The 20,876-nt window shown below is 40.6% G+C and overlaps 2 non-coding genes across 2 annotated transcripts; both read left to right on the forward strand.

The window, feature by feature from the left end:
• Positions 1-425: 425 nt before the first annotated feature.
• trnav-uac (transfer RNA valine (anticodon UAC)) lies at positions 426-498 on the forward strand. Its single transcript has one exon. It is a non-coding gene; the product is annotated as a tRNA-Val (tRNA).
• A 1,151-nt stretch (positions 499-1,649) lies between these two features.
• trnav-uac (transfer RNA valine (anticodon UAC)) lies at positions 1,650-1,722 on the forward strand. Its single transcript has one exon. It is a non-coding gene; the product is annotated as a tRNA-Val (tRNA).
• The last annotated feature ends 19,154 nt before the right edge of the window (positions 1,723-20,876 follow it).

Below are 20,876 nucleotides of genomic sequence, written 5' to 3' on the forward strand. Positions count from 1 at the left end.
CGTTTTTTGTTCTGACTTAACAACAGGGAAACTCAGCTATTTAACCTTTGTGGGGTCGTTGAATGGTGTTTTTCGTGAGAATGGTTGATGGTTGTTCAGACTTGGCCTTGGGCGTCTGCAAGAACCATAACGAGTCTTGTTACAACAGCCAGTAGCACTAACGATGGAAGCGGTAGCGATCATCTTGACAAAGAACGCACAGAAGGTAAATATCTGGGTTTCTCTACTGTTTATTCAGAACTGAAGACTTGGTTAAAGGTGATCCAAAGACATTTTGTTTCCTATCTGAAAAAACTTCTTCAGTTCTTTCACTATTGCATTGGTTTCACTTTTCAAAACCGGAACTCCATCCATTATTTCTACTGTATATGGGTATGATCACATTTATTATTGATTGATTATGTTAAAAATAACCTTGTCACAGAGGTTCCATAGTGTAGTAGTCATCACATCTGCTTTACACGCAGAAGGTCCTGGGTTCAATCCCCAGTGGAACTAGACTTTGGTCTTATGGTTTGAAGTCAGAACTTTGTTCTGTTACCACCTGGCAAGCGTCATTTGAAAAGTCATTAAAAGGGATTGAACAACAATAAAATAAAAGCCCCCAATTATGTCTTTGATGGTTCTCAATCAACCAGGTCATAGTTATCCAGCAAAAGATTATACTATATTATCTAATCTGAAAGACGTCTTTAGTTCTGACTTAACGACAGGGAAACCCAGCTATTTAACCTTTGTGGGTCGTTGAATGGTGTTTTGTGTGAGAATGGTTGATGGTCGTTCAGACTTGGCCTTGGATCCATAACGAGTGTCGTTATAACAGCCAGGAGCGCTTGCCATGGAAGCCGCAGCGCTAATTTTGACAAAGAACCCACAGAAGTTAAATAGCTGGGTTTCTCTACCATTTATTTAGAATTGAAGACTTGGTTAAAGGTGCTCCATGACATTTTGTCTCCTATCTGAAAGACTTCTTCAGTTCTTTCACTTTTGCATTGTTTTCACTTTTCAGACACCGAGCATCATCCATTATTTCTACTGTCTATGGTTCAGATCACATTTATGCGCCGATTATGTTAAAGGAATACGCCACCGTTTGTTGAAATAGGGCCTATCCCGGTATACCCTGGCTGTAGATAGGTGGGCCAATGCATGGATCACTGGATTATGGACTGGCTTTATTGTTTGTCTAGTGATATATGTCAAAGGAATGCAAGCGTTAAAGCATTCTACAGAGGTTCTGTAGTGTAGCAGTGATCACGTCTGCGTTACACGCAGAAGGTCGTGGGATCAATCCCCAGTGGAACCAGATTAATGATTTAAAGTAAGAACTGTGTGTGTTATGTTAAAGTTAACCACATCAGTGGTAGGAAGGAAGGCAGAAAGGTTAAACTTAAAGGAAACTGTACTTGGTGCTCTAAAGACGTTTTGTCTCTAATCTGAAATACGTCTTTAGTTCTTTTAGTTAGGTAGTTGTCATTTAAAGATGCTCTAAAAATGTTTTGTTTTCCATCTGAAAGATTTTTTCAGTTCTTTCACTTTTGCATTGGTTTCACTTTTCAAAACCCGAACATAATCCATTATTTCTACGGTCTATGGTTCACATCACATTTATTTTTAATTGATTATGTTAACAATAACTTTCTCACAGAGGTTCCATGGTGTAGTGGTCATCACGTCTGCTTTACACGCAGAAGGTCCTGGGTTCAATCCCCAGTGGAGTCAGACTTTGGTCTCATGGTTTGAAGTCAGAACTATGTCCTGTTACCACCTGGCAAGCATCAGTTGAAAAGTCATCAAAAGGGATTGAAAGACAATCAAATAAAAGCCTGCAATTATGTCTTTCAAGTTTTTCTGTCAACCAGGTCATAGTTATCCATCGAAAGGTTAAAGTTAAAGGAAACTGGACTTGCTTTAAAGGTGCTCTATAGACGTTTTGTCTCTAATCTGAAAGACGTCTTTAGTTCTTTCACTTTTTCATTGGTCTCACCTTTCAGAACTGGAGCTCCATCTATTAATCTATACTTCAGAACCTATTACTTATACCTTATACATTTATGCACTGATTATGTTACACATAACACAGAGTGTAGCTCACCATGTTTGCTTTCCACGCAGAAGTTCCTGGGTTCAGTCACCAGTCGAATCTGAGCTATGTCTTATTATGGATCATGTCAACTGTGAAGTCTATTAACGTATAAATTCTCCGTTAAAAAACTGCTTTTATAACGTTTGTTGTAAATTAAGTTTCAGTAATAACAATATAATGTAGGATAACACTCAGAGGGGCATTTTGAGTATTTCTGTTTTGCAGTAGCCTAGTAAAGTAAAGAATCTTCCTCCACTACTGAAAAACAATTACCCAACTGGAGATGTAAGTGCCAGTATTGTCTCCTTCTAACATTTCATATTTCATACCCGGCCATCATACCTGCAAACTCAGAAGGGCTAAAAAAGTTGACACATCCTCATCCCCCCTGAAGAGAAAAAAATGGAAAACAAAACATTTTTCCAGTGCTAAAACGATACTATATATATATATATATATATATATATATATATATATATGATAGTTGATCTAAAGAATAAAAAAGGAGCCCAAAACAACAGTCAGCTCAAAATTAACTGATTTATTAAAAATGTAATAACAATAACTTATTTCACCAGTAAATTCCTGTTAAACGACAAAAACAACCACTGGATGGGAAAAGGGTATTTTACAACAACTTTGAATGCAGCACAAGGCTGGCGAGGCGAATTTCAAGTGAACGCAACATCTGTGTTGTTTGTTGTTGGAATCCTCTCCAGTGAAATACGGACAAACTTTTACACCGTTTAGCTGTCAGCATTTTAACCGTGTTTACTCCAGCTGATTGCTAACGGTAGGCTAACGTTACCTGCTGTCGAGTGTGGTGTTAACTAGCTAACGGTAGGCTAACGTTACCTGATGTCGAGTGTGGTGTTAACTAGCTAACGGTAGGCTAACGTTACCTGATGTCGAGTGTAGTGTTAACTAGCTAACGGTAGGCTAACGTTACCTGATGTCGAGTGTAGTGTTAACTAGCTAACGGTAGGCTAATGTTACCTGCTGTCGAGTGTAGTGTTAACTAGCTAACGGTAGGCTAATGTTACCTGATGTTGAGTGTAGTGTTACTATAACTAGCGTCCCGTGCGGCGATGTTTCAGAGCATCAGAGAGAAGCGCAGGCATTTAAATGGCACCGAAATCCGGTCCGGTAGATAACGGTTGTTAAGGCACCGGTGCCGTATAAGTCAGGCAGCAAAAGTCTCACATGCACAGTACACACCACAGGTTACATTAAAGACTAAAACAATCGGCTGCAGCGTTTTTTTTTCTGCAAGATGTGCACTGATACGTCTCCCTGGCCACTGGCCACTTTTGAAGCTAGAGGAGTGTATACATCAAATACCTGAGTACACCAAACATCATGCTACATCTCTGATCTCAAGAATATGTACTGCAGTGTAACAGATATGAAAAAAAAGCTGCTTTACTTACGTCCTGATAAGTGACATGTTGGAGGTGCCTGACAAGAACTGTGTCTGTGTGAGTGTGAGTGTGTGATCAGAGGCCTCAGGGGTAAACACAGCTCTGTGACAGTGCAGTGTGTGTTTATGTGTTATCTCTGCACTAACGTCTGTTCTTCTGTGCAGACAGAAGAGATGCTGAAGGACTGAAAATTCTCCAACTGTGTACTTATCTGTGTGTGATTCAATTTGTCTTTTGTTTTTTTGTCACACAGCATGCAGTATTTAAATTACTTGTGGTAAATGCAAGGCAATAAATATGTACATATATATATATATATATAAATATTTATATATATATATATATATATATATATATATATATATATATATATATATATATTAGGGCTGTCAATCGATTAAAAAAAATTAACTAATTAATTGCACAATTTGCTGTAATTAATCGCGATTAATCGCTTTTTTTAATTGAGACTGAAGCTTATAATAATGGATATTTAAATGCTAAATCACTTAACTTTGCAAATATGAAGAAAAAAACAAACAAGGAAAGGTTCTGCTAAGGTCAGAATGTTTAATATCTTTCAGAACAACAGCAGCAACAATTTGGCTTATTTAGTCCTGCTGAAGGCTGCTGAAACGACTAGAAACTGTCTGACTTGAGAGCAGATTTTTGTCACCGTCCCCGGCTGCTGTCGCCTGCTCTCGTCTACTTTACAGGCTTAAAATGTTTTCAGAAACATGTTTCAGTGAACTATTTTAGTAATTTTGACAGCCCTAATATATATATATATATATATATATATATATATATATATATATATATATATATATATATATACACACTATGCTGATTTTCCATTTGGCCTTTCACAGACATTTCAGGTATGCAAATCTTTTTTACAGAACATATAATGCAGAAAACAATGCTTGGGGTGATTTACCTGTAAGAACGCAAACCCAGTGCGCTACAGCTGTCGTAAATCCATGGAAGCGTACCCGGCTTTGCCCCCTTTGTTGTGGTTATGGACATTTCTGTTGGAGTTGTTCATATTTCTGTTGCTGTTTTGTATATGTACTGTTGTGATTCGGTATTTTTCTGTTCTCCTGTTTTCACTGTGTATTATTCTCTGGATTGTGTATATTTCTGTTTCCTGTTTTATGGTGATAGTCTGTTTTCTGTCTTGTCGTGTCTAGTTCTGCTTCCTGTGTTTTCCCGCCTGTGTGATTGTCTAATGTGCTCCACCTGTTCCCCAGCCCTGGTGTCACCTGTCCTGTGATTGCTCGTTACCTACTTTATTTGGCCCCTGTGTTCCCTTTGTCTCTTGTCACATCGTTTTGAGTCCTGTCAGCGTGCCTGTGTTTATAATCTTTCCTGCAGTCTTTTGGTCCTTTTTTTTGCCTGCTTCCTTTGGACACCTGGTGTTGCCTACTGCTTTTTAGGTCCCCTTTGTTTGTTGGAACTCTGCCTTTTTGTTGTTAATAAATCCTCGAGCTCAAACTTCTCCTGCCTGATCTCTGCTTTTGGGTCCTCAAATTCCCCAGCGCATGACACCCTCGGTTGTATTTCTGCCCCCTTGTTTCAACATCATACATCCATATAATGTACAAACACAACAACACAATTACTATTAGGCTGCTTGGTGTCTACATTGCATGGGTGCTTTCAACTACCAACAACAATGTACACCAATGTAATCCTATCCGCTTCAGCCATCCACTCACTTGTCTATGATTTTACCCCTTTTAAAACTGCTGAAAGGGATCAACGGAGATAGATTCTACCCGACCTAAAAAAAAAAAAACTTGACATGTTTCTAACAGTTGCGTGACCAGAGACGTAACAAACCCCCGGGTAAATATTGGAGATGTATTTGAAAGATGGAGACAGCTTAGAGCCCAAAGGGACGCAGAGTTGGTTAATTTACTCCTGAACAGGTAGGATAAGCATTAGCTTCAGACTAATTTATCACGGCTACAAGGGACGGGCATTTTATGTCATTTCAACATTCGTGTACTCACATTAAATTATATAGTACTCGAGTTAAGTTACTCGCAAAAACAATTGAGACCCAGCCAGTAAAGTGATCCCGACTGCCATGCTAACAGGCCATTACTGCTAACGTTACCGGAGGACCATGCATGCGGTCCACGGCTTTTATCCAACAACGGTGAGTAATTTTAAGGTTAAATTTCTGTCCCGAGGGTGGAGAGGACGGCAAGGTTGAGGGTTTTTTAGCCGTTCGTACCGTAATTTTAAGCCAAAAAAGTCTGTCTGTCAGTTTGGTACAGAGCTCCACGTGAGCACGGGATTTTATGTCAATATAGCCAGCATCTAACGTTAGCTACTCCGCTGTGCTGTGGAGTAATGTCTGGCTATGTGAGACTAGCATCTAACGTTAGCTACTCCGCTGTGCTGTGGAGTAATGTCTGGCTATGTGAGACTAGCATCTAACGTTAGCTACTCCGCTGTGCTGTGGAGTAATGTCTGTCTATGTGAGACTAGCATCTACCGTTAGCTACTCCGCTGTGCTGTGGAGTAATGTCTGGCTATGTGAGACTAGCATCTAACGTTAGCTACTCCGCTGTGCTGTGGAGTAATGTCTGGCAGTTCGTGATATGGTCACGTTATTGAATCTATTGAGTCGTGGACAAGACACCATAATGTCATTTTTTTTGTGTGGTGATTACAAATTTTAAAGCAATGTACTTCAATGGGAAGCATATTTCGTGATCACAGAACGATGACGGTAGCGAGTTGTATTGATAAGGCGAGAGTTGTATTGATAAGGCGAGAGTCCGCGCAGGGAGGTTGGTCGGGGTCAAACTAGTACCCTATATTTAGAGAGTTTGGCCAACTAGGGAATCAAATGTTCTGAGCATACCGTTCTGCAATTGGTTCCGAGGTGGTCACGTGTTTCATGGACTCCATGTTTATGATACCAACATGCATCTGATTCCCATTAATATAGTACAGGGAATAGTGGAAAAATAAATTATTTAAAAAATGACATAAATCACTGAAAAAAGGCCCACCTGTTGTGCGTTTGGGTTGCAACGACATGGTACATGGAAGCAGCAAAAGATTTCACAAGTCCCCCCCGTGAAGCAAAAAGGCAAAAGTCTGCGCAGGGAGGTTGGTCCTAACCACAAACATCCCAGACTGATCTCATGAATTGGCGTATGTATGACACTAGTGATGTGCGATACCACTTAATTCCTATTCGATCCGATACCAAGTAATACCCAGGCTGGTATTGCCGATACCGATACCAATACCAATACTTTTTACGTATTTTATTTGTAGTGTGATGTGACAACTAGTTTAAAGTAAAGTAAAAAAGTAGGCTGTAGGCTTACCAATTCCCAAATTATAGCTGCATAATGACAAGACAATAACCTACTCTCATATTATTTAATTATAAAGAAAATCTCAGAACAAACTGCTTTCTGTTAGCTTGTTGTAAGAATGCTGGGATGCCGGTGAACTCTTGAACATTAAAAAACTAAAGCCTTAACAGACGTGAATAACTTTCCCACAGTCAGTGAACCTATCACGCTATCTCCCTGTATCTGGATAACTTCTGCCGCTGCTGCCAAATGACTCACTGATTGAAGTATGTTTGCCGTAGCACCTCGCGTCTTCTCGCCCTGGACCTCCTCCTCAGACTGACGCTATATTATATCATCATATTCACTCTTATGACTCAGATGTTTAGTGAGGTTTGTAGTGTTACCACTGTATTTCATTGTCTTTCCACACACTCCTGTGCAGACTGCAGTCTGCAGTCTTCTTCGTAGCGGGAAATTAAAGAAGGGCTGCTGCAGCGGCCGGCTCCGTCACAGAGCCGCAGTGCACATACAACTGACCGGCGGAAGGAGAAGTAGTTCCTTCCCCTAACCGGATATAATTAGACTTTTCTGGTGACAACAAGTTACTTATGATAACATAAACACTCACTCCAAATTATTGAGTTTAAATATCGATCTTTTTATAAGAGAATCAATACTAGAGCAGGAGACTCTGGGATCGTAAATATCGATACTTTAGTATCGATCCGCACATCACTATATGACACGCCAATTTGTATTCCGTTTTTGCGTGTTATAAAGACGCATAATCGCATTTTTGCGTGTATATCAACGCAAATCGGCCGCCATTGACCTATATTGCGAGTCAATTTACGCCGTAGCGAGTAGTATAAAGGAACGGGGGATTGAGTAAGGAGGTAGATTTGGGTGGCGGATGGGTAAAACACAGGACTTTCACCTGGGAGAGCTGGGTTTGTGTCCCGCTGGTGGTGATTTTTCAGCTGTTTTTTTTTGTTTTTCTTTTTAATAAGCCTTACCCAATGTTTCTTTCCTAAACCCAACCATTTATTGTTTTCCTAAGCATGTTTTTGTCGTTATTTTCCGTGTGTTTGTCACTGTTTTGTTACTAAAGCCTTTCCCTGTGTTCTTTTCCTAAACCCAACCATTTCTTTTTTAACAGGCGTGTGACGTTGTTCTCGCAATAGTACGTCGCGTTCTCGCGATAACACGCAACATGGCGAGGCCACGTGGTGGGTATGTTTACATCAGCTGTATACAGCGTAGACATACACGTGGATAGCTGAAAATGTGTACAATAACAACGCCATTTGGCTTTATGAAAGTGGCGTGTATATTTACGCAAAGTCATGATGCCATGTTGAACGTCCTGCTGTTGTCGGCGTGTCCCACGTGTTGCAGTTTCTTTCCCCATTCTTCTTTTCCGAACCACAACCGTTTGGTTTCCCCATTGTTGTCTTGACCCCCAGAGCAGGTTTGAAAATCGCAACCTGTACACGTTCAAAAATCATGACTTGTTCCCAAAATAAACGCCAAAACCGTGACCTGTACACAAATCAATAAATCAAAATAACGTGACTATTTCACGAACTGGCCTGACACCGGGTTGTGTCTGGCTATGTGAGACTAGCGTCTAGCAACATTGTTATGCTGTGGTCTCAACCTGGCAACCTCTAACAACTTTGAGTCTGGGGAGTCTGTGTTTTTTGGGCCAAGAGTAGACAACTCTTTCCAATATTTTGAATTTGGACTGCAGTAACTATTTTAAACACTAGCTATCAGTATTACATATTTTACATTTAAGTACAAGTCACTAGTCAGAGAGGAACGAATGAATTTATTGATTTAAATACTGGAGTCATATATTTGGCTGTGTATGGCTCACGCACACTTTAAGTGAACAGTAACCAACTGACAGAATAACTTTACTTGCTGTGAAAAGAAACTAGAAACCAATAAACACCTGACAGGGCGTTGGACTGGTTATTTTGCTGCTAACTCAAAGTACAGAGGGAGCGACAGAGAGGCAGCTCTCATTAATGTCATATCAGGAATTCAATCAGCTGAATGTGCACATCACCTGCGTGCAGAAGGTCACGTCCTCATCAAACAGGCCACGTTGTTCCCGAAGTCTTATCTTTCAAATCAAAATATTATCTGACACCACAAAGCTTTACAAGGGGCGAGTATGACTCACGCAGAAATGGGTTGTTGTTCTGTTTCTCTCAGTGACCTGCTGATCAGAAACACTGTCACCTTCACAGACCTGAAGGCTATTCCGACCTGGGCTTTAATAAGTTTTGTTTGTCTGAGTGACTGATGAGAACGACAGTCTTTGAAAGTGGTCCAACATTTAGCGAGAAACAAGCTGCAATATAACATTAATAGGCATTTGCGCACCATCAATCTCTATTGCATAAACCCACCAGACTCCATTTAAAAAAAACTAAAAAAAATTATATCATTGTAAAACATACTTAATTCAAAGTGGACGGACACAAAATAAAACTACCAAAAGCCATTTTGGTTCATCTTTCCACTGTTCCAACAATCACCACTCTGGTTTGGTTGAAATAAACCCTTAATTCACCCATTTACATGTGGAGATATGCTGGCTCTATACACGCTAAAAGTCCTGATAATTTACCTGGAGTCTGGTGGAGATATGCTTGCTCTAGACACGCTAAAAGTCCTGATTATTTACATGGAGTCTGGTGGAGATATGCTGGCTCTATACATGCTAAAAGTCCTGATTATTTACATGGGGTCTGGTGGAGATATGCTGGCTCTATATATGCTAAAAGTCCTGATTATTTACATGGAGTCTGGTGGAGATTTGCTGGCTCTATACATGCTAAAAGTCCTGATTATTTACATGGAGTCTGGTGGAGATATGCTGGCTCTATACACGCTAAAAGTCCAGATTATTTACATGGAGTCTGGTGGAGATATGCTGGCTCTATACACGCTAAAAGTCCAGATTATTTACATGGAGTCTGGTGGAGATATGCTGGCTCTATACACGCTAAAAGTCCTGATTATTTACATGGAGTCTGGTGGAAATATGCTGGTTCTATACAGGCTAAAAGTCCTGATTATTTACATGGAGTCTGGTGGAGTTTGGTGATGGTGATTTCGGGGCTGTTTCATGTTAAACAAAAAGGATCTTACTCTTTAACTAAAAGGTCTATCTCTGAAGGGATCCATCCCATAATGTTGTCAGACACTTAGAATAATAATCTGAGTCTGTCAGCAGCAACAACAGAACTGTTAGTGGACGCTAAGGGCCGTTACAGAGTCAACGCATCGGTACGCATACGCGTCCGCAAGGCTACGCATCGCTACGCTTCGGCCGCCATAATGGGTCGATGCGTAGCCAAATGTGTCGTCCCAGTTTTTGATACGTGACGCGCCGGTGCGCACAATACTATGCGTTGTCGGTGGGGGCGACACTGCATGTATTGTAGTAGTGCCCTATATTTAAATATAGTATACTATATTGTACATTATCCAAAAATATTGAATAAACTTAGCTGAGCAAATTCATCAAACATAGGACTTCTGAGTCAAATTTTTCGGTATGTATCAACGTTGTGTGTGTGTGTCTATGCTGTGTGCCCTCCTCAAGAGGCTGAAGTAGCCTACAGCAGGAGAGAGACGAGAGAGACCCAAATGTATTTATATATTTTTGAAACCTGCTAAACCATGTTTACGCGACCTTTTATTAATGTATTGGTCAGTGCTACCCAATCGTAGTACTGGTGGGGAAACACGCCAGCATCTGATAAAAAGAAGTCAGCCATCCAGCTGCTCCCTGATGAGAGCCACTCTCCGGGAGGGTCTGGCTCTGCCGACCGAACACCGCGGAGCTCTCTGCTGCCCCCTGTTGTGTTGGCGGTGTATTGCATTTCACGAATCGTCCGTGACGCTTGCGTCTACTTGCGTCCACTGTTTAGACTATGAAAGGGAGCGCGTCGCTCGCTTTGCTTGTTCGCGTTGCTCGCGTTGACTCTGTAACGGCCCTAACTGACGCTGAACATTAGTCCTGTAGGGTTACATTACAGCCCGGTTCACTGCTGCCTGTTACAGCGTTCTCGCTCAATACTGGACCAATTTCAAAGATTTTTGGTCCCATCAGTCACTTATACACTAATGCATGTTGAAAAATACAAAAATGTCCCTTTAAATATCAGTTTCTCTGTGTATATAACTTAGTCAGAATGTAAGACTGCTGTCGGAACATTTCTTCCAGTTATCTATTCAGCTTCATCAGTGTCAAAATATATAAATTACATCCACTGTGATTCAAAGATAACAACGAACCAAATAGTTAATTCATCATCAAACTGTAAATTTGACCGCCTGACATTTCTGACTGCATTTGTGGTAAAAATTGTTACTGTCCGAGTTTCTACATGCTCATTGTCTGTGTGCGTGTGTGTGTGCAGCTGTGTGTGCATGCATATCTGTATGTGTGTGTGTGTGCATCTGTATGGGCGTATCTGTGTGTGTGTGTGCATCTGTATGTGCATTTATGTGTGTGTGTGTGCATCTTTGTGCGCGTGTGCATCTCTGTGTGCGTGTGTGCATCTGTGTGTGTGTGCATGTGTGTCTGTGCATGTGTGTGTGTGTGTGTGTGTGTTTGTGTCTTTGTGTGCGTGTGTGTGTGTGTGTGTGTGTGTGTGTGTGTGTGTGTGTGTGTGTCTGTGTGTGCATGTGTGTGTCTGTGTGTGCGTGTGTGTGTGTGTCTGTGTGTCTGTGTGTGTCTGTGTATTCATGTGTGTCTGTGTGTGTTTGTATGTGCCTGTGTGTGTCTGTGTGTGTGTGTGTGTGTGTGTGTGTGTGCATGTGTGTTACATCAGAGAGTCATTATGTAACACTGACATCTGCTGGGAACAGAGTGCGTGTTGGTGATGAGCTGCAGCTTCACTGCTGTGTGTGTGTGTGTGTGTGTGTGTGTGTGTGTGTTTGTGTGTGTTTATCTGTCTGAAAACTCATGATTGTTTGTTTGCTTCAGTTCATCAATGGCATACTTGTCCACACAGTGCACCAATTTGTGTAACTATTTGTGAGACTTATGAGCTTGAGAAAATTCACTAATTCTAACTCAAATGTAACCGATAAATACAGCACCAGAAGGGTTGAAATGATTCATCGCCTGATTGAAGTCAGTTATTGCGTAAATTACAATATTAATTATCTGCCGGTTCTGAAAACCAACTTGAGAAATATTCACCTGAATGCAAAGTGAAAACTCATATGTAAATGTATGAAATGTGAAACCTGTGAAATTGTTTTGACATGTGATAGATGTCAGGATTTGAGCAGGCTTGGACCCAACAATCGAGAGAGTTGAGACGAGGAGGCAGCTTAAGGTCTCAAAGCTTTATTATATTAAACGGACTACAATAATCTGAAAAGCAAGCAGGTAGAAAACGGGCATAAGGAAAATCCCCAAACACTAAGACCCTGTTTACACGTACATGGTTATTTTTACAAACGGTGACATTTCCCTTCGTTTGTGCCCTTCGTTTAATTGCAAATGGAGAACTCTCCTCTGAAACCGAGTCTTTCTAAAATACTCCGGCCAGAGTGGAGATTTAGGAAAACTTTGTTTGCACGTTTGCATGTAAACAGACAAATGGAGGTTTTGGCAGCCGAGAGAGAGAAAGAGGAAGTGATTGGTTGCTGTTGTTGCTATTTTTCGGGATTCTGATTGGCTAATGTGGGCTTGAGCTTCTCGTTACAACGCCACCTACAGGTCTGGCATGCTCTTAACTGCATTGACGGCATATATATACACAGGTACGTTTAAACGAACACTTTTCTGACAACTGAAAGCTGTGCACGATGTTATTTTTGAAAACGGAGAGGTTGAAATGTCTGTTTATGAAAATAGACGCCCACGTAGAAACATAGTATAAGAACAAAACTACTCAGGGAGAGATGCATTTAATGACAACGATCGCAAAACAGACAAAGAAAGCACAGAGGCCGCATACACAAGTTAACGAGGGCACTAATGAGGGACAGGTGACGTGATGAACAGGTGAGACACACTAGGGCGAGGACAGACAATCACAAAGGCGGGAAAATACGCGCAGGAAGTAAAACAAGACATGTCATAGAAGAAAACAACAATACAAAATAAAACAGGAAACTAAGGCATCAAAAACATCAAAAACGTACCCGAGGATAGAACTGGGAGACCCAAACAGAACACACAACAACAAAAGAACCATGAACAAGGAATTGAGGCTACATTTACACTGCTACATTTTAGGTTTTAAAGTAGTGCTGTCGAACGATTAAAATATTTAATCGCGATTAATCGCATTAATGTCCTAGTTAACTCGCAATTAATCGCAAATTTGTATCTATTCTACATGTCCCTTGATTTCTTTTTGTCCCATTATTTTTTTCTCATTTTAATGCTCTTATCAACATGGAAAAGTGGATCGGCTTGCTTTGTGCTTTTGTCGCCTGTTGTTGTGTTTCTGGTCTAGCTAGATCGGAGGTGTCTAGTGGTAGTTTTTCTAACGTTACTAGTTGTTGCAACATGTGAAAAAAAACTACAACGTTTGCTAGGCCAAAAAGAACGTTAATCTCGCGATTAAAAATATGTATGCTGTTAAAATGGGTTTGCGTTTAACTGACAGCACTACTTTAAAGCTTTTGAGTTTTGAGCCAGAAGTGATCTCGGTGCACCAAGTGTTTTTATCTCCAGTAGAAGAACTAATCTCTGTTTAATCTAAACACGCCCAAACCTCATATCTCACCAACATTCTGGTATACTGGGCATAAATAGGAGGCAGCGTGGAGACTCCGCCCACTGCTGGTAGTTGACATGGTAACGGTAGTAGCTTTAAGTCTCAGAGAACGAGACGTTGTGACCGATAAGACCCAATCAGGACGGAGAAACGTTGGCGTCAGTGTCGGTGTGTTTCCAAAGGTCTCCGTTGGCGGCCGTTGAGACTGAAACACAACCCCGCAGATTCAGAACCACAACGGGTCAGAAGTGTTTCCAAATGTCTTTGGTTTGGGGACTCGGAAACGCCAGAGCAAGGGGAATGAGAGGGGAGAACGCCAGAGCAGGGGGAACGAGAGGGGGAGATACCAGAGTAGGGGGAATGACAGGGGGAAACACCAGAGCAGGGGGAATGAGAGGGGGAAAGGTAGCAGAAGATATTCCTTTTCAAACCAAACCGTAGCGATGTAAATGTAGCCTGAGATGGACAACAAAAACAGGAAACAGTGAACAAACAAGGGAATTAATTAAGGGAATTCGGAAAAAAATATAATATCGAAAACAGAATTAGCTTTAGTTTACATGACCCATTTTAAAATTGTCATATTCGGAATAGTAGTGGAATATTAATGCACATGTAAACGTCGTCATTGAAACACAGTGTAGTCCCTTTGTTGAAAGCTTTTTATCCAGTATTTATTTTCAGACCGGAGGCTTTCTGGTGTGAATGTATCCACACAACCCCGTACAGTTACCAGACACGATGAATTCAGGGAGAAGCCGGCTATATTAAACGTATTTGGCACAAGTCACATGATCACACCCTCATTATTTCCCTCTCACTTCTCTCCTTCTGTGCTCCTCCTTCGTCTCACAGTCACAGCTCTTAAGACTTGCCTCTCTTTCACCACATTCTTCCCAGCTCCCATTTTATTTCGTTTATTTCGGTTGCCCCGCGGCAAGGATACGGATAAAAGGATTAACTTTATCGTCTACCAGTTTAGAGCTCTTAAACTCAGCCTGACGGCCTCCCTGAAAATTGACAAGATGGATGCCAGAGAGGCTCCTTTCAGTACCAGTTAAATTCATTTCCCCTGTTTAATACACCGAGGGATGTTGACAGTTCAGGTCTGAAGAGTTTGAAGACTGAAAGACGGAAGAAAAGCAGAACAGAGCAAGTAGGATGTAGTTAAAAAAAACGGTAATTAAGCTCCACTAGGGCTGCAACTAAGGATTGTTTTCATTGTGGGTTATTTTCTGGATTAATGGATTAGTTGTTAAGTCTATAAAATGTCAGAAAACAGTAAAACAAATGTCGACATACTGGTAATTGGACAAGACATTCAGAATAAGTGTCTCAATGGTGGATTGTTACCGCAGTTTGCGGTTGTGTTTACGGTCAGCTCTGTGCGTTGGACAGTCTTCAATTCAAACTAGTCTTCAATTCAATAAAATTTTATTTATAGTGTCAAATCATAACAAGAGTTATCTCAAGACACTTTACAGATAGAGTAGGTCTAGACCACACTCTGTAATTTACAAAGACCCAACAATTCTAATAATTCCCCCAAGAGCAAGCGTTTAGTGGCGAGGAGAAACTCCCTTTTAGGGAGAAACCTGGGACAGACCCAGACTCTTGGTAGGTGGTAGTGATGGTCAAATGAAGCTTTGCGAACCAGTGTCTTTACTTTCTGAGCTCACTAGATGGTGCTGTCTGTTAAAAAAAAAAGGTTAAATGAATGGCAATTCAAAGGGTTTTCAAACCCTTTGTTGAACAGACAGCACCATCTAGTGAGCTCAGAAAGTAAAGACACTGGTTCGCAAAGCTTCATTTGACCATCACTAGTAGGTGGTGTCTGACGGTGCTTGTTGGGGGTGTGATGAACAGAGGCAATAATAGTCACAATAAAGATAATGGATCAGTGACTAGAAATAGTAGTTGTAGTAGTTCATGGCGTAGCACTCTATAATTTCCAAAGCCCCAACAATTACAGTAATGCCCTCAAGAGCAAGCATTAGCAGTAGCTATTGCGACAGTGGCGAGGAGAAACTCCCTTTTAGGAAGAAACCTCGGCAGACCCAGACTCTTGGCAGGCGGTGTCTGACAGACGGTGTCTTAAAGGCACACTATGCAAGATTTGTACCTTAATATAACAGCTTTGAAGTCATTTCGATGGTAAAAAAACTCGTAGGGCGAATCATCCCGATAGGAAAGCGGGGGGGGGACATCGCTTGCAAGACCAGCAATGCAAGTTTGGTAGGTGGTGCCCCGCCAAATCTCGCGAGAAGGGGGGGAGGGGATTCAGGCCCTGAGTGCAGAGACGGCTCTGCATACGACAGTAACGTTAAATGTAAGTACTCCACAGCGACTCTAGGGGTCGCTGTTTGAGAAGAAACGGAAACTGCACAGTATGCCAAAACGACTTTGGGAAAGGCAACACACAGAGAGTGGAAAGAGACGCACAAAGCCTGAAATCTGGCACGTGTCAGGCTTTATCCTGGTCATGTACTACCAGTGAGTGAGCAGGTGTGACAGCCAGTTCATTCATCCTGCTGCTACGGTCGACTCTCACCTGAGCAGCAGCAGCAGCAGCAGCAGAGAGGCTAAATAAATCACTGCAGCGTCTCCAGACATTCAGGAGCTAAAAACAGGACAGCGGAGACCGAGAGAGGACGTCCCCCTGGTCCCTGTGGAGCATCGAGAAATATCTCTGCTACCCTGCAAAGGCTGCAGGCTGCAACGCTCCCAAGGCAAACTGAGAAAAAGACGTACAAAGTTTGTTCTTTCTTCGCCAACTAATGACTCAGACAGTGATTTCTGCGCAACAAAATGAGTTATCTGACTGTTCCGTTGTTTGTTTCTTAAGCTATTGCTGTGGACGAAGTAAACACACAGAGATACACTGGTAGGAGCCATTGAGGTTTAACCATGTATCAGCTAATTTAAATAGCTCACGTTACTGTATTGTGTCAACAGTTCACTTCATTTAAAGGTCCCATGGCATGAAAATGTCACTTCATGAGTTTTTTTTAACATTAATATGAGTTCCCCCAGCCTGCTTATGGTCCCCCAGTGGCTAGAAATGGTGATAGGTATAAACCAAGCCCTGGGTATCCTGCTCTTCCTTTGAGGAAATGAAAGCTCAGATGGGCCAATCTGGAATCTTCTCCTTATGAGGTCATAAGGAGCAAGGTTAGCTCCCCTTTCTCTGCTTTGCCTGCCCAGAGAATTTGGCCCCCCCATGAGAGAGAGATCATGGATTTCAAAAGAGCAAAGTGGCAGTTGGTCAAGACTACACCCCCACCCTCCACCTCCCCCCGCCCCTCCCTCTCCTACAGACACAGAAATGACACATCCTAAGGAAAGCTCATTATGGGACTGGCTCTAGTGGCTGTAATTCTGCACCAAGGCTGAATTTTGGGAAAGAGACTTCAGATACAGTATTAGGGGACCACTAAGGCCTATATAAAAGAGACTTCAGATACAGTATTAGGGGACCACTAAGGTCTATATACACTGTAAAATGTTTCACTGTAAATTCACAGCAAATTGCTGGCTACTAGTTGCATTACTTTCACAGTAATTTCACAGTAATTTATCGGTACTATTTTACAGTAAATTACAATAAATCCACAGCTATATACTGTAACTTCACAGCAGTCGGGCAAACCTATTTACTGTAATAAAGCGGCATTTAGCTGTGAAATTACATTATGTTGCTGTATATAATCACAATAATATCCTGTATATTATCATTTTTACTGTAAAAGTAATGCAACTCAGTAGCCAGCAATTTGCTGTGAATTACATTATTTTAAGGTATCTTGCTGTATATTATCACAATAATATCCTGTATATTTTGAATTTTTACTGTAAAAAGTAATGCAACTCAGTAGCCAGCAATTTGCTGTGTATTTACAGTGAACACTGTAAATTTGATGTGATTTTACCAGACCTATACCAACATGTTAAAAATAAAAACAACAAAGCAAGTTTAACTTTTTAATGAATAAAACTACAAAACATTTATACATTTAAAGATTATCTTCAACAACAACAATACTACAACCATCTTGCTGTCTATGTGGGTCCAAGTACAGAAAAAGACATTGGCCAATGTGATAATGACATATTTCACCTCACAGGAATGCATTGGTACATTTAAACATTATCATAACCCTTGTGTTGTCTGTCAACCTTAAAGGAAAAAAAAGGCTTTTTTCCCCCACAGTTTTTGCTTTTTCCAGCATTTTAAATTGTTACATTTTTTTTTCAACACAATTTCAGCGCTTATTTCTACGTCCCATATTTTCTGATATAAAAAATAAATTGAAAATGGGTCAATTTGACCCGAAGTCAATAAACAACAATACTACAACCATCTTCCAATCAACAGAAACACAAATAAAAGCTCAGATAGAGTGTGTGTGTGTGTGTGTGTGTGTGAGAGAGAAAGTGTCTCATACACTATTTTGACAAAACTGTTGGGACACCAGACCATTACACGAACAAGGACTTTAATAACATTGATTAAACTAGTGCAGTGCTGAAAATGTGTTTGGAACGGGCTGTTTGCTTGGCTTGTGGTATTGCTGATTGTAGAATTCTTCAAAACCAAATTGTTCCCAGAGAGAGAGAGAGAGAGAGAGAGAGAGAGATACACAGAGAGAGAGATACACAGAGAAAGAGATACACAGAGAAAGAGATACACAGAGAAAGAGATACACAGAGAAAGAGATACACAGAGAAAGAGATACACAGAGAAAGAGAGAGAGATACACAGAGATATATATACATAGAGAGAGAGAGATACACAGAGAAAGAGAGAGAGATACACAGAGAAAGAGATACACAGAGAAAGAGAGAGAGATACACAGAGAAAGAGAGAGATACACACACAGAGAAATATATACATAGAGAGAGAGAGATACACAGAGAAATATATACATAGAGAGAGAGAGATACACAGAGAAATATATACATAGAGAGAGAGAGATACACAGAGAAATATATACATAGAGAGAGAGATACACAGAGATATATACATAGAGAGAGAGAGAAAGAGAGAGATATATACATAGAGAGAGATAGAGACAGAGAGATACACACGGAGAGAGAGAGAAAGAGAGATACAAACTGAGAGAGAGAGATACACAGAAAGAGAGAGATACAGAGAGAGAAAGAAAGAGATAGATACAAACGGAGAGAGAGAGAAAGAGATAGATACAAACGGAGAGAGAGAGAAAGAGATACACAGAGAAAGAGATATATACATAGAGATAGAGAGAGAAAGAGAGATATATATATACATAGAGAGAGATAGAGAGATACAAACTGAGAGAGAGAGATACACAGAGAAAGAGAGAGATACAGAGAGAGAGAAAGAAAGAGATAGATACAAACGGAGAGAGAGAGAAAGAGATACACAGAGAAAGAGAGATATATACATAGAGATAGAGAGAGAAAGAGAGAGATATATATACATAGAGAGAGAGAGATAGAGAGAAATATATATATACATAGGAGATAGAGAAAGAGAGAGATATATACATAGAGAGATAGAGAAAGAGAGATATATATACATAGAGAGAGATAAAGAGCAACAGAGAGATAGAGAGAGAGAAATACATAGAGAGAGAAAGATATATACAGAGAGAGAGATATATATATACATAGAGAGAGAGAGAAACAGAGAGATAGAGATATATATACATAGAGAGAGAGGTATAGAGACAGAGATATATATACATAGAGAGAGAGAGAGATATAGAGACAGAGATATATATACATAGAGAGAGAGAGATATAGAGCTTGCCATCAGTAATGTAATGCATGTCTTTAGAATGCAATGCCCCTGAATGTTAAAGTTCCTGTTGGTGTAATGGCCAGGTGTCCCTATACTTTAATCCTTTATATCTACATCGACATCCATTCAAAGTCCACAAGTTTTCTCATGAGTGTGCTCACATGTGGGTTGATGCCTCCCAGCTGTTTTTTTCTTCGATTTGGAGCCCACCTCAGGGTTAATACCCAAGAAGCACCTGTAAACAATATGACAAGACAACAACTTTCAGTATTGCATGTTATATTGCTCATTATATTTTACAGTTAGAAGGAATGCTCCAGAGTAAAAACAACCGTGGGTCTATTTATGGCTGATAATGGGTTAAAACTTTCATTTGGGAGAAAAATTACGTTAATCGAAGTTTTGTGAAAGACCATTATATACATTAGCAAAAAAATACTTTATAGCGTGTTGCAGTGGGAATACGTCCATGTCAAAATAAATTGCTATTTATTATTTAAATTATTGCTATATTAATTTGAGTCAATGGAATGCTAACGGGAGGTGATCGTTTTGTAGCATCAAAATGGCGCCATAGGAGGTTCGAGTTCTGAGGCGAAGCTTACCCCCTTGGGGTGCGCGCATCCAGACCCTTACCGTGTTGTTGTAGGCGTGTGTATATAAGTGTGTGTGTGTGTGTAATGTACATTTGAGTTTTTCAATACCTTTGAATAAACTCCAGAGTACATGAGCCGTCCTCAGGATACTGCAGATTAAAGTTGTAATAGCTTGCAAAAACGGCTGCTATCCCATTGATGAAGCTGTCATCTGGCCCCATCACCACTTGGCCTTCAGTGGATAGCATCCAAGTCTTTGGCTTCATCAGGTCACCTAAAATGAACAGATATAGAAGTGGAATGTTGAATGAACAAGAGAAGAATGTTTCTGATTTTGATATCTAGCAACACTGCCTTTAAACTGTGAACCCACTTGTTACTGATATATTATCTAACAAGATCTACTGATTTAGTCTCTCAAACAGCTCAAGCTACAGAACATGCTTTGCTACCCCACCCCTTGAATGCGGGATAATTCTGAAAATCTCTAAAGCCATTGACTGTATACAACTACTACAGTAATAAAAAAAAAAAAAATCCTAAAGGAAACATTGTGCTAGAAAATTTGAATATGAAGTCCAGATATAAATAGTACCTTGGATAATCAAGCAGGGGGGGTGCTCGGTAGCATCACTGTTCTCTGCACATCAGCGGCTGTGGCACACGGCTGTAAAATAAACCTTAACTGTAACATATTTATGATGAAGGCTCAGCTGTCAACAATCGATTACTCTGAATTCCTTCTCCATCCCTAACATCCTGATAGACATTATCAGCACTGGGTTGCAAACGTGTCAAAGCGTACTGCTCTTGAAAAGACTCACTTTTGAAAAGTGCAGCCAATGTTTCCCTTATAGGTACATACTGGGCAAAGCACTCTGTCGCTTTCATC

The sequence above is a fragment of the Perca flavescens genome, chromosome 1 (assembly GCF_004354835.1).
Source record: "Perca flavescens isolate YP-PL-M2 chromosome 1, PFLA_1.0, whole genome shotgun sequence".
Taxonomy (NCBI): Eukaryota; Metazoa; Chordata; class Actinopteri; order Perciformes; family Percidae; genus Perca; species Perca flavescens.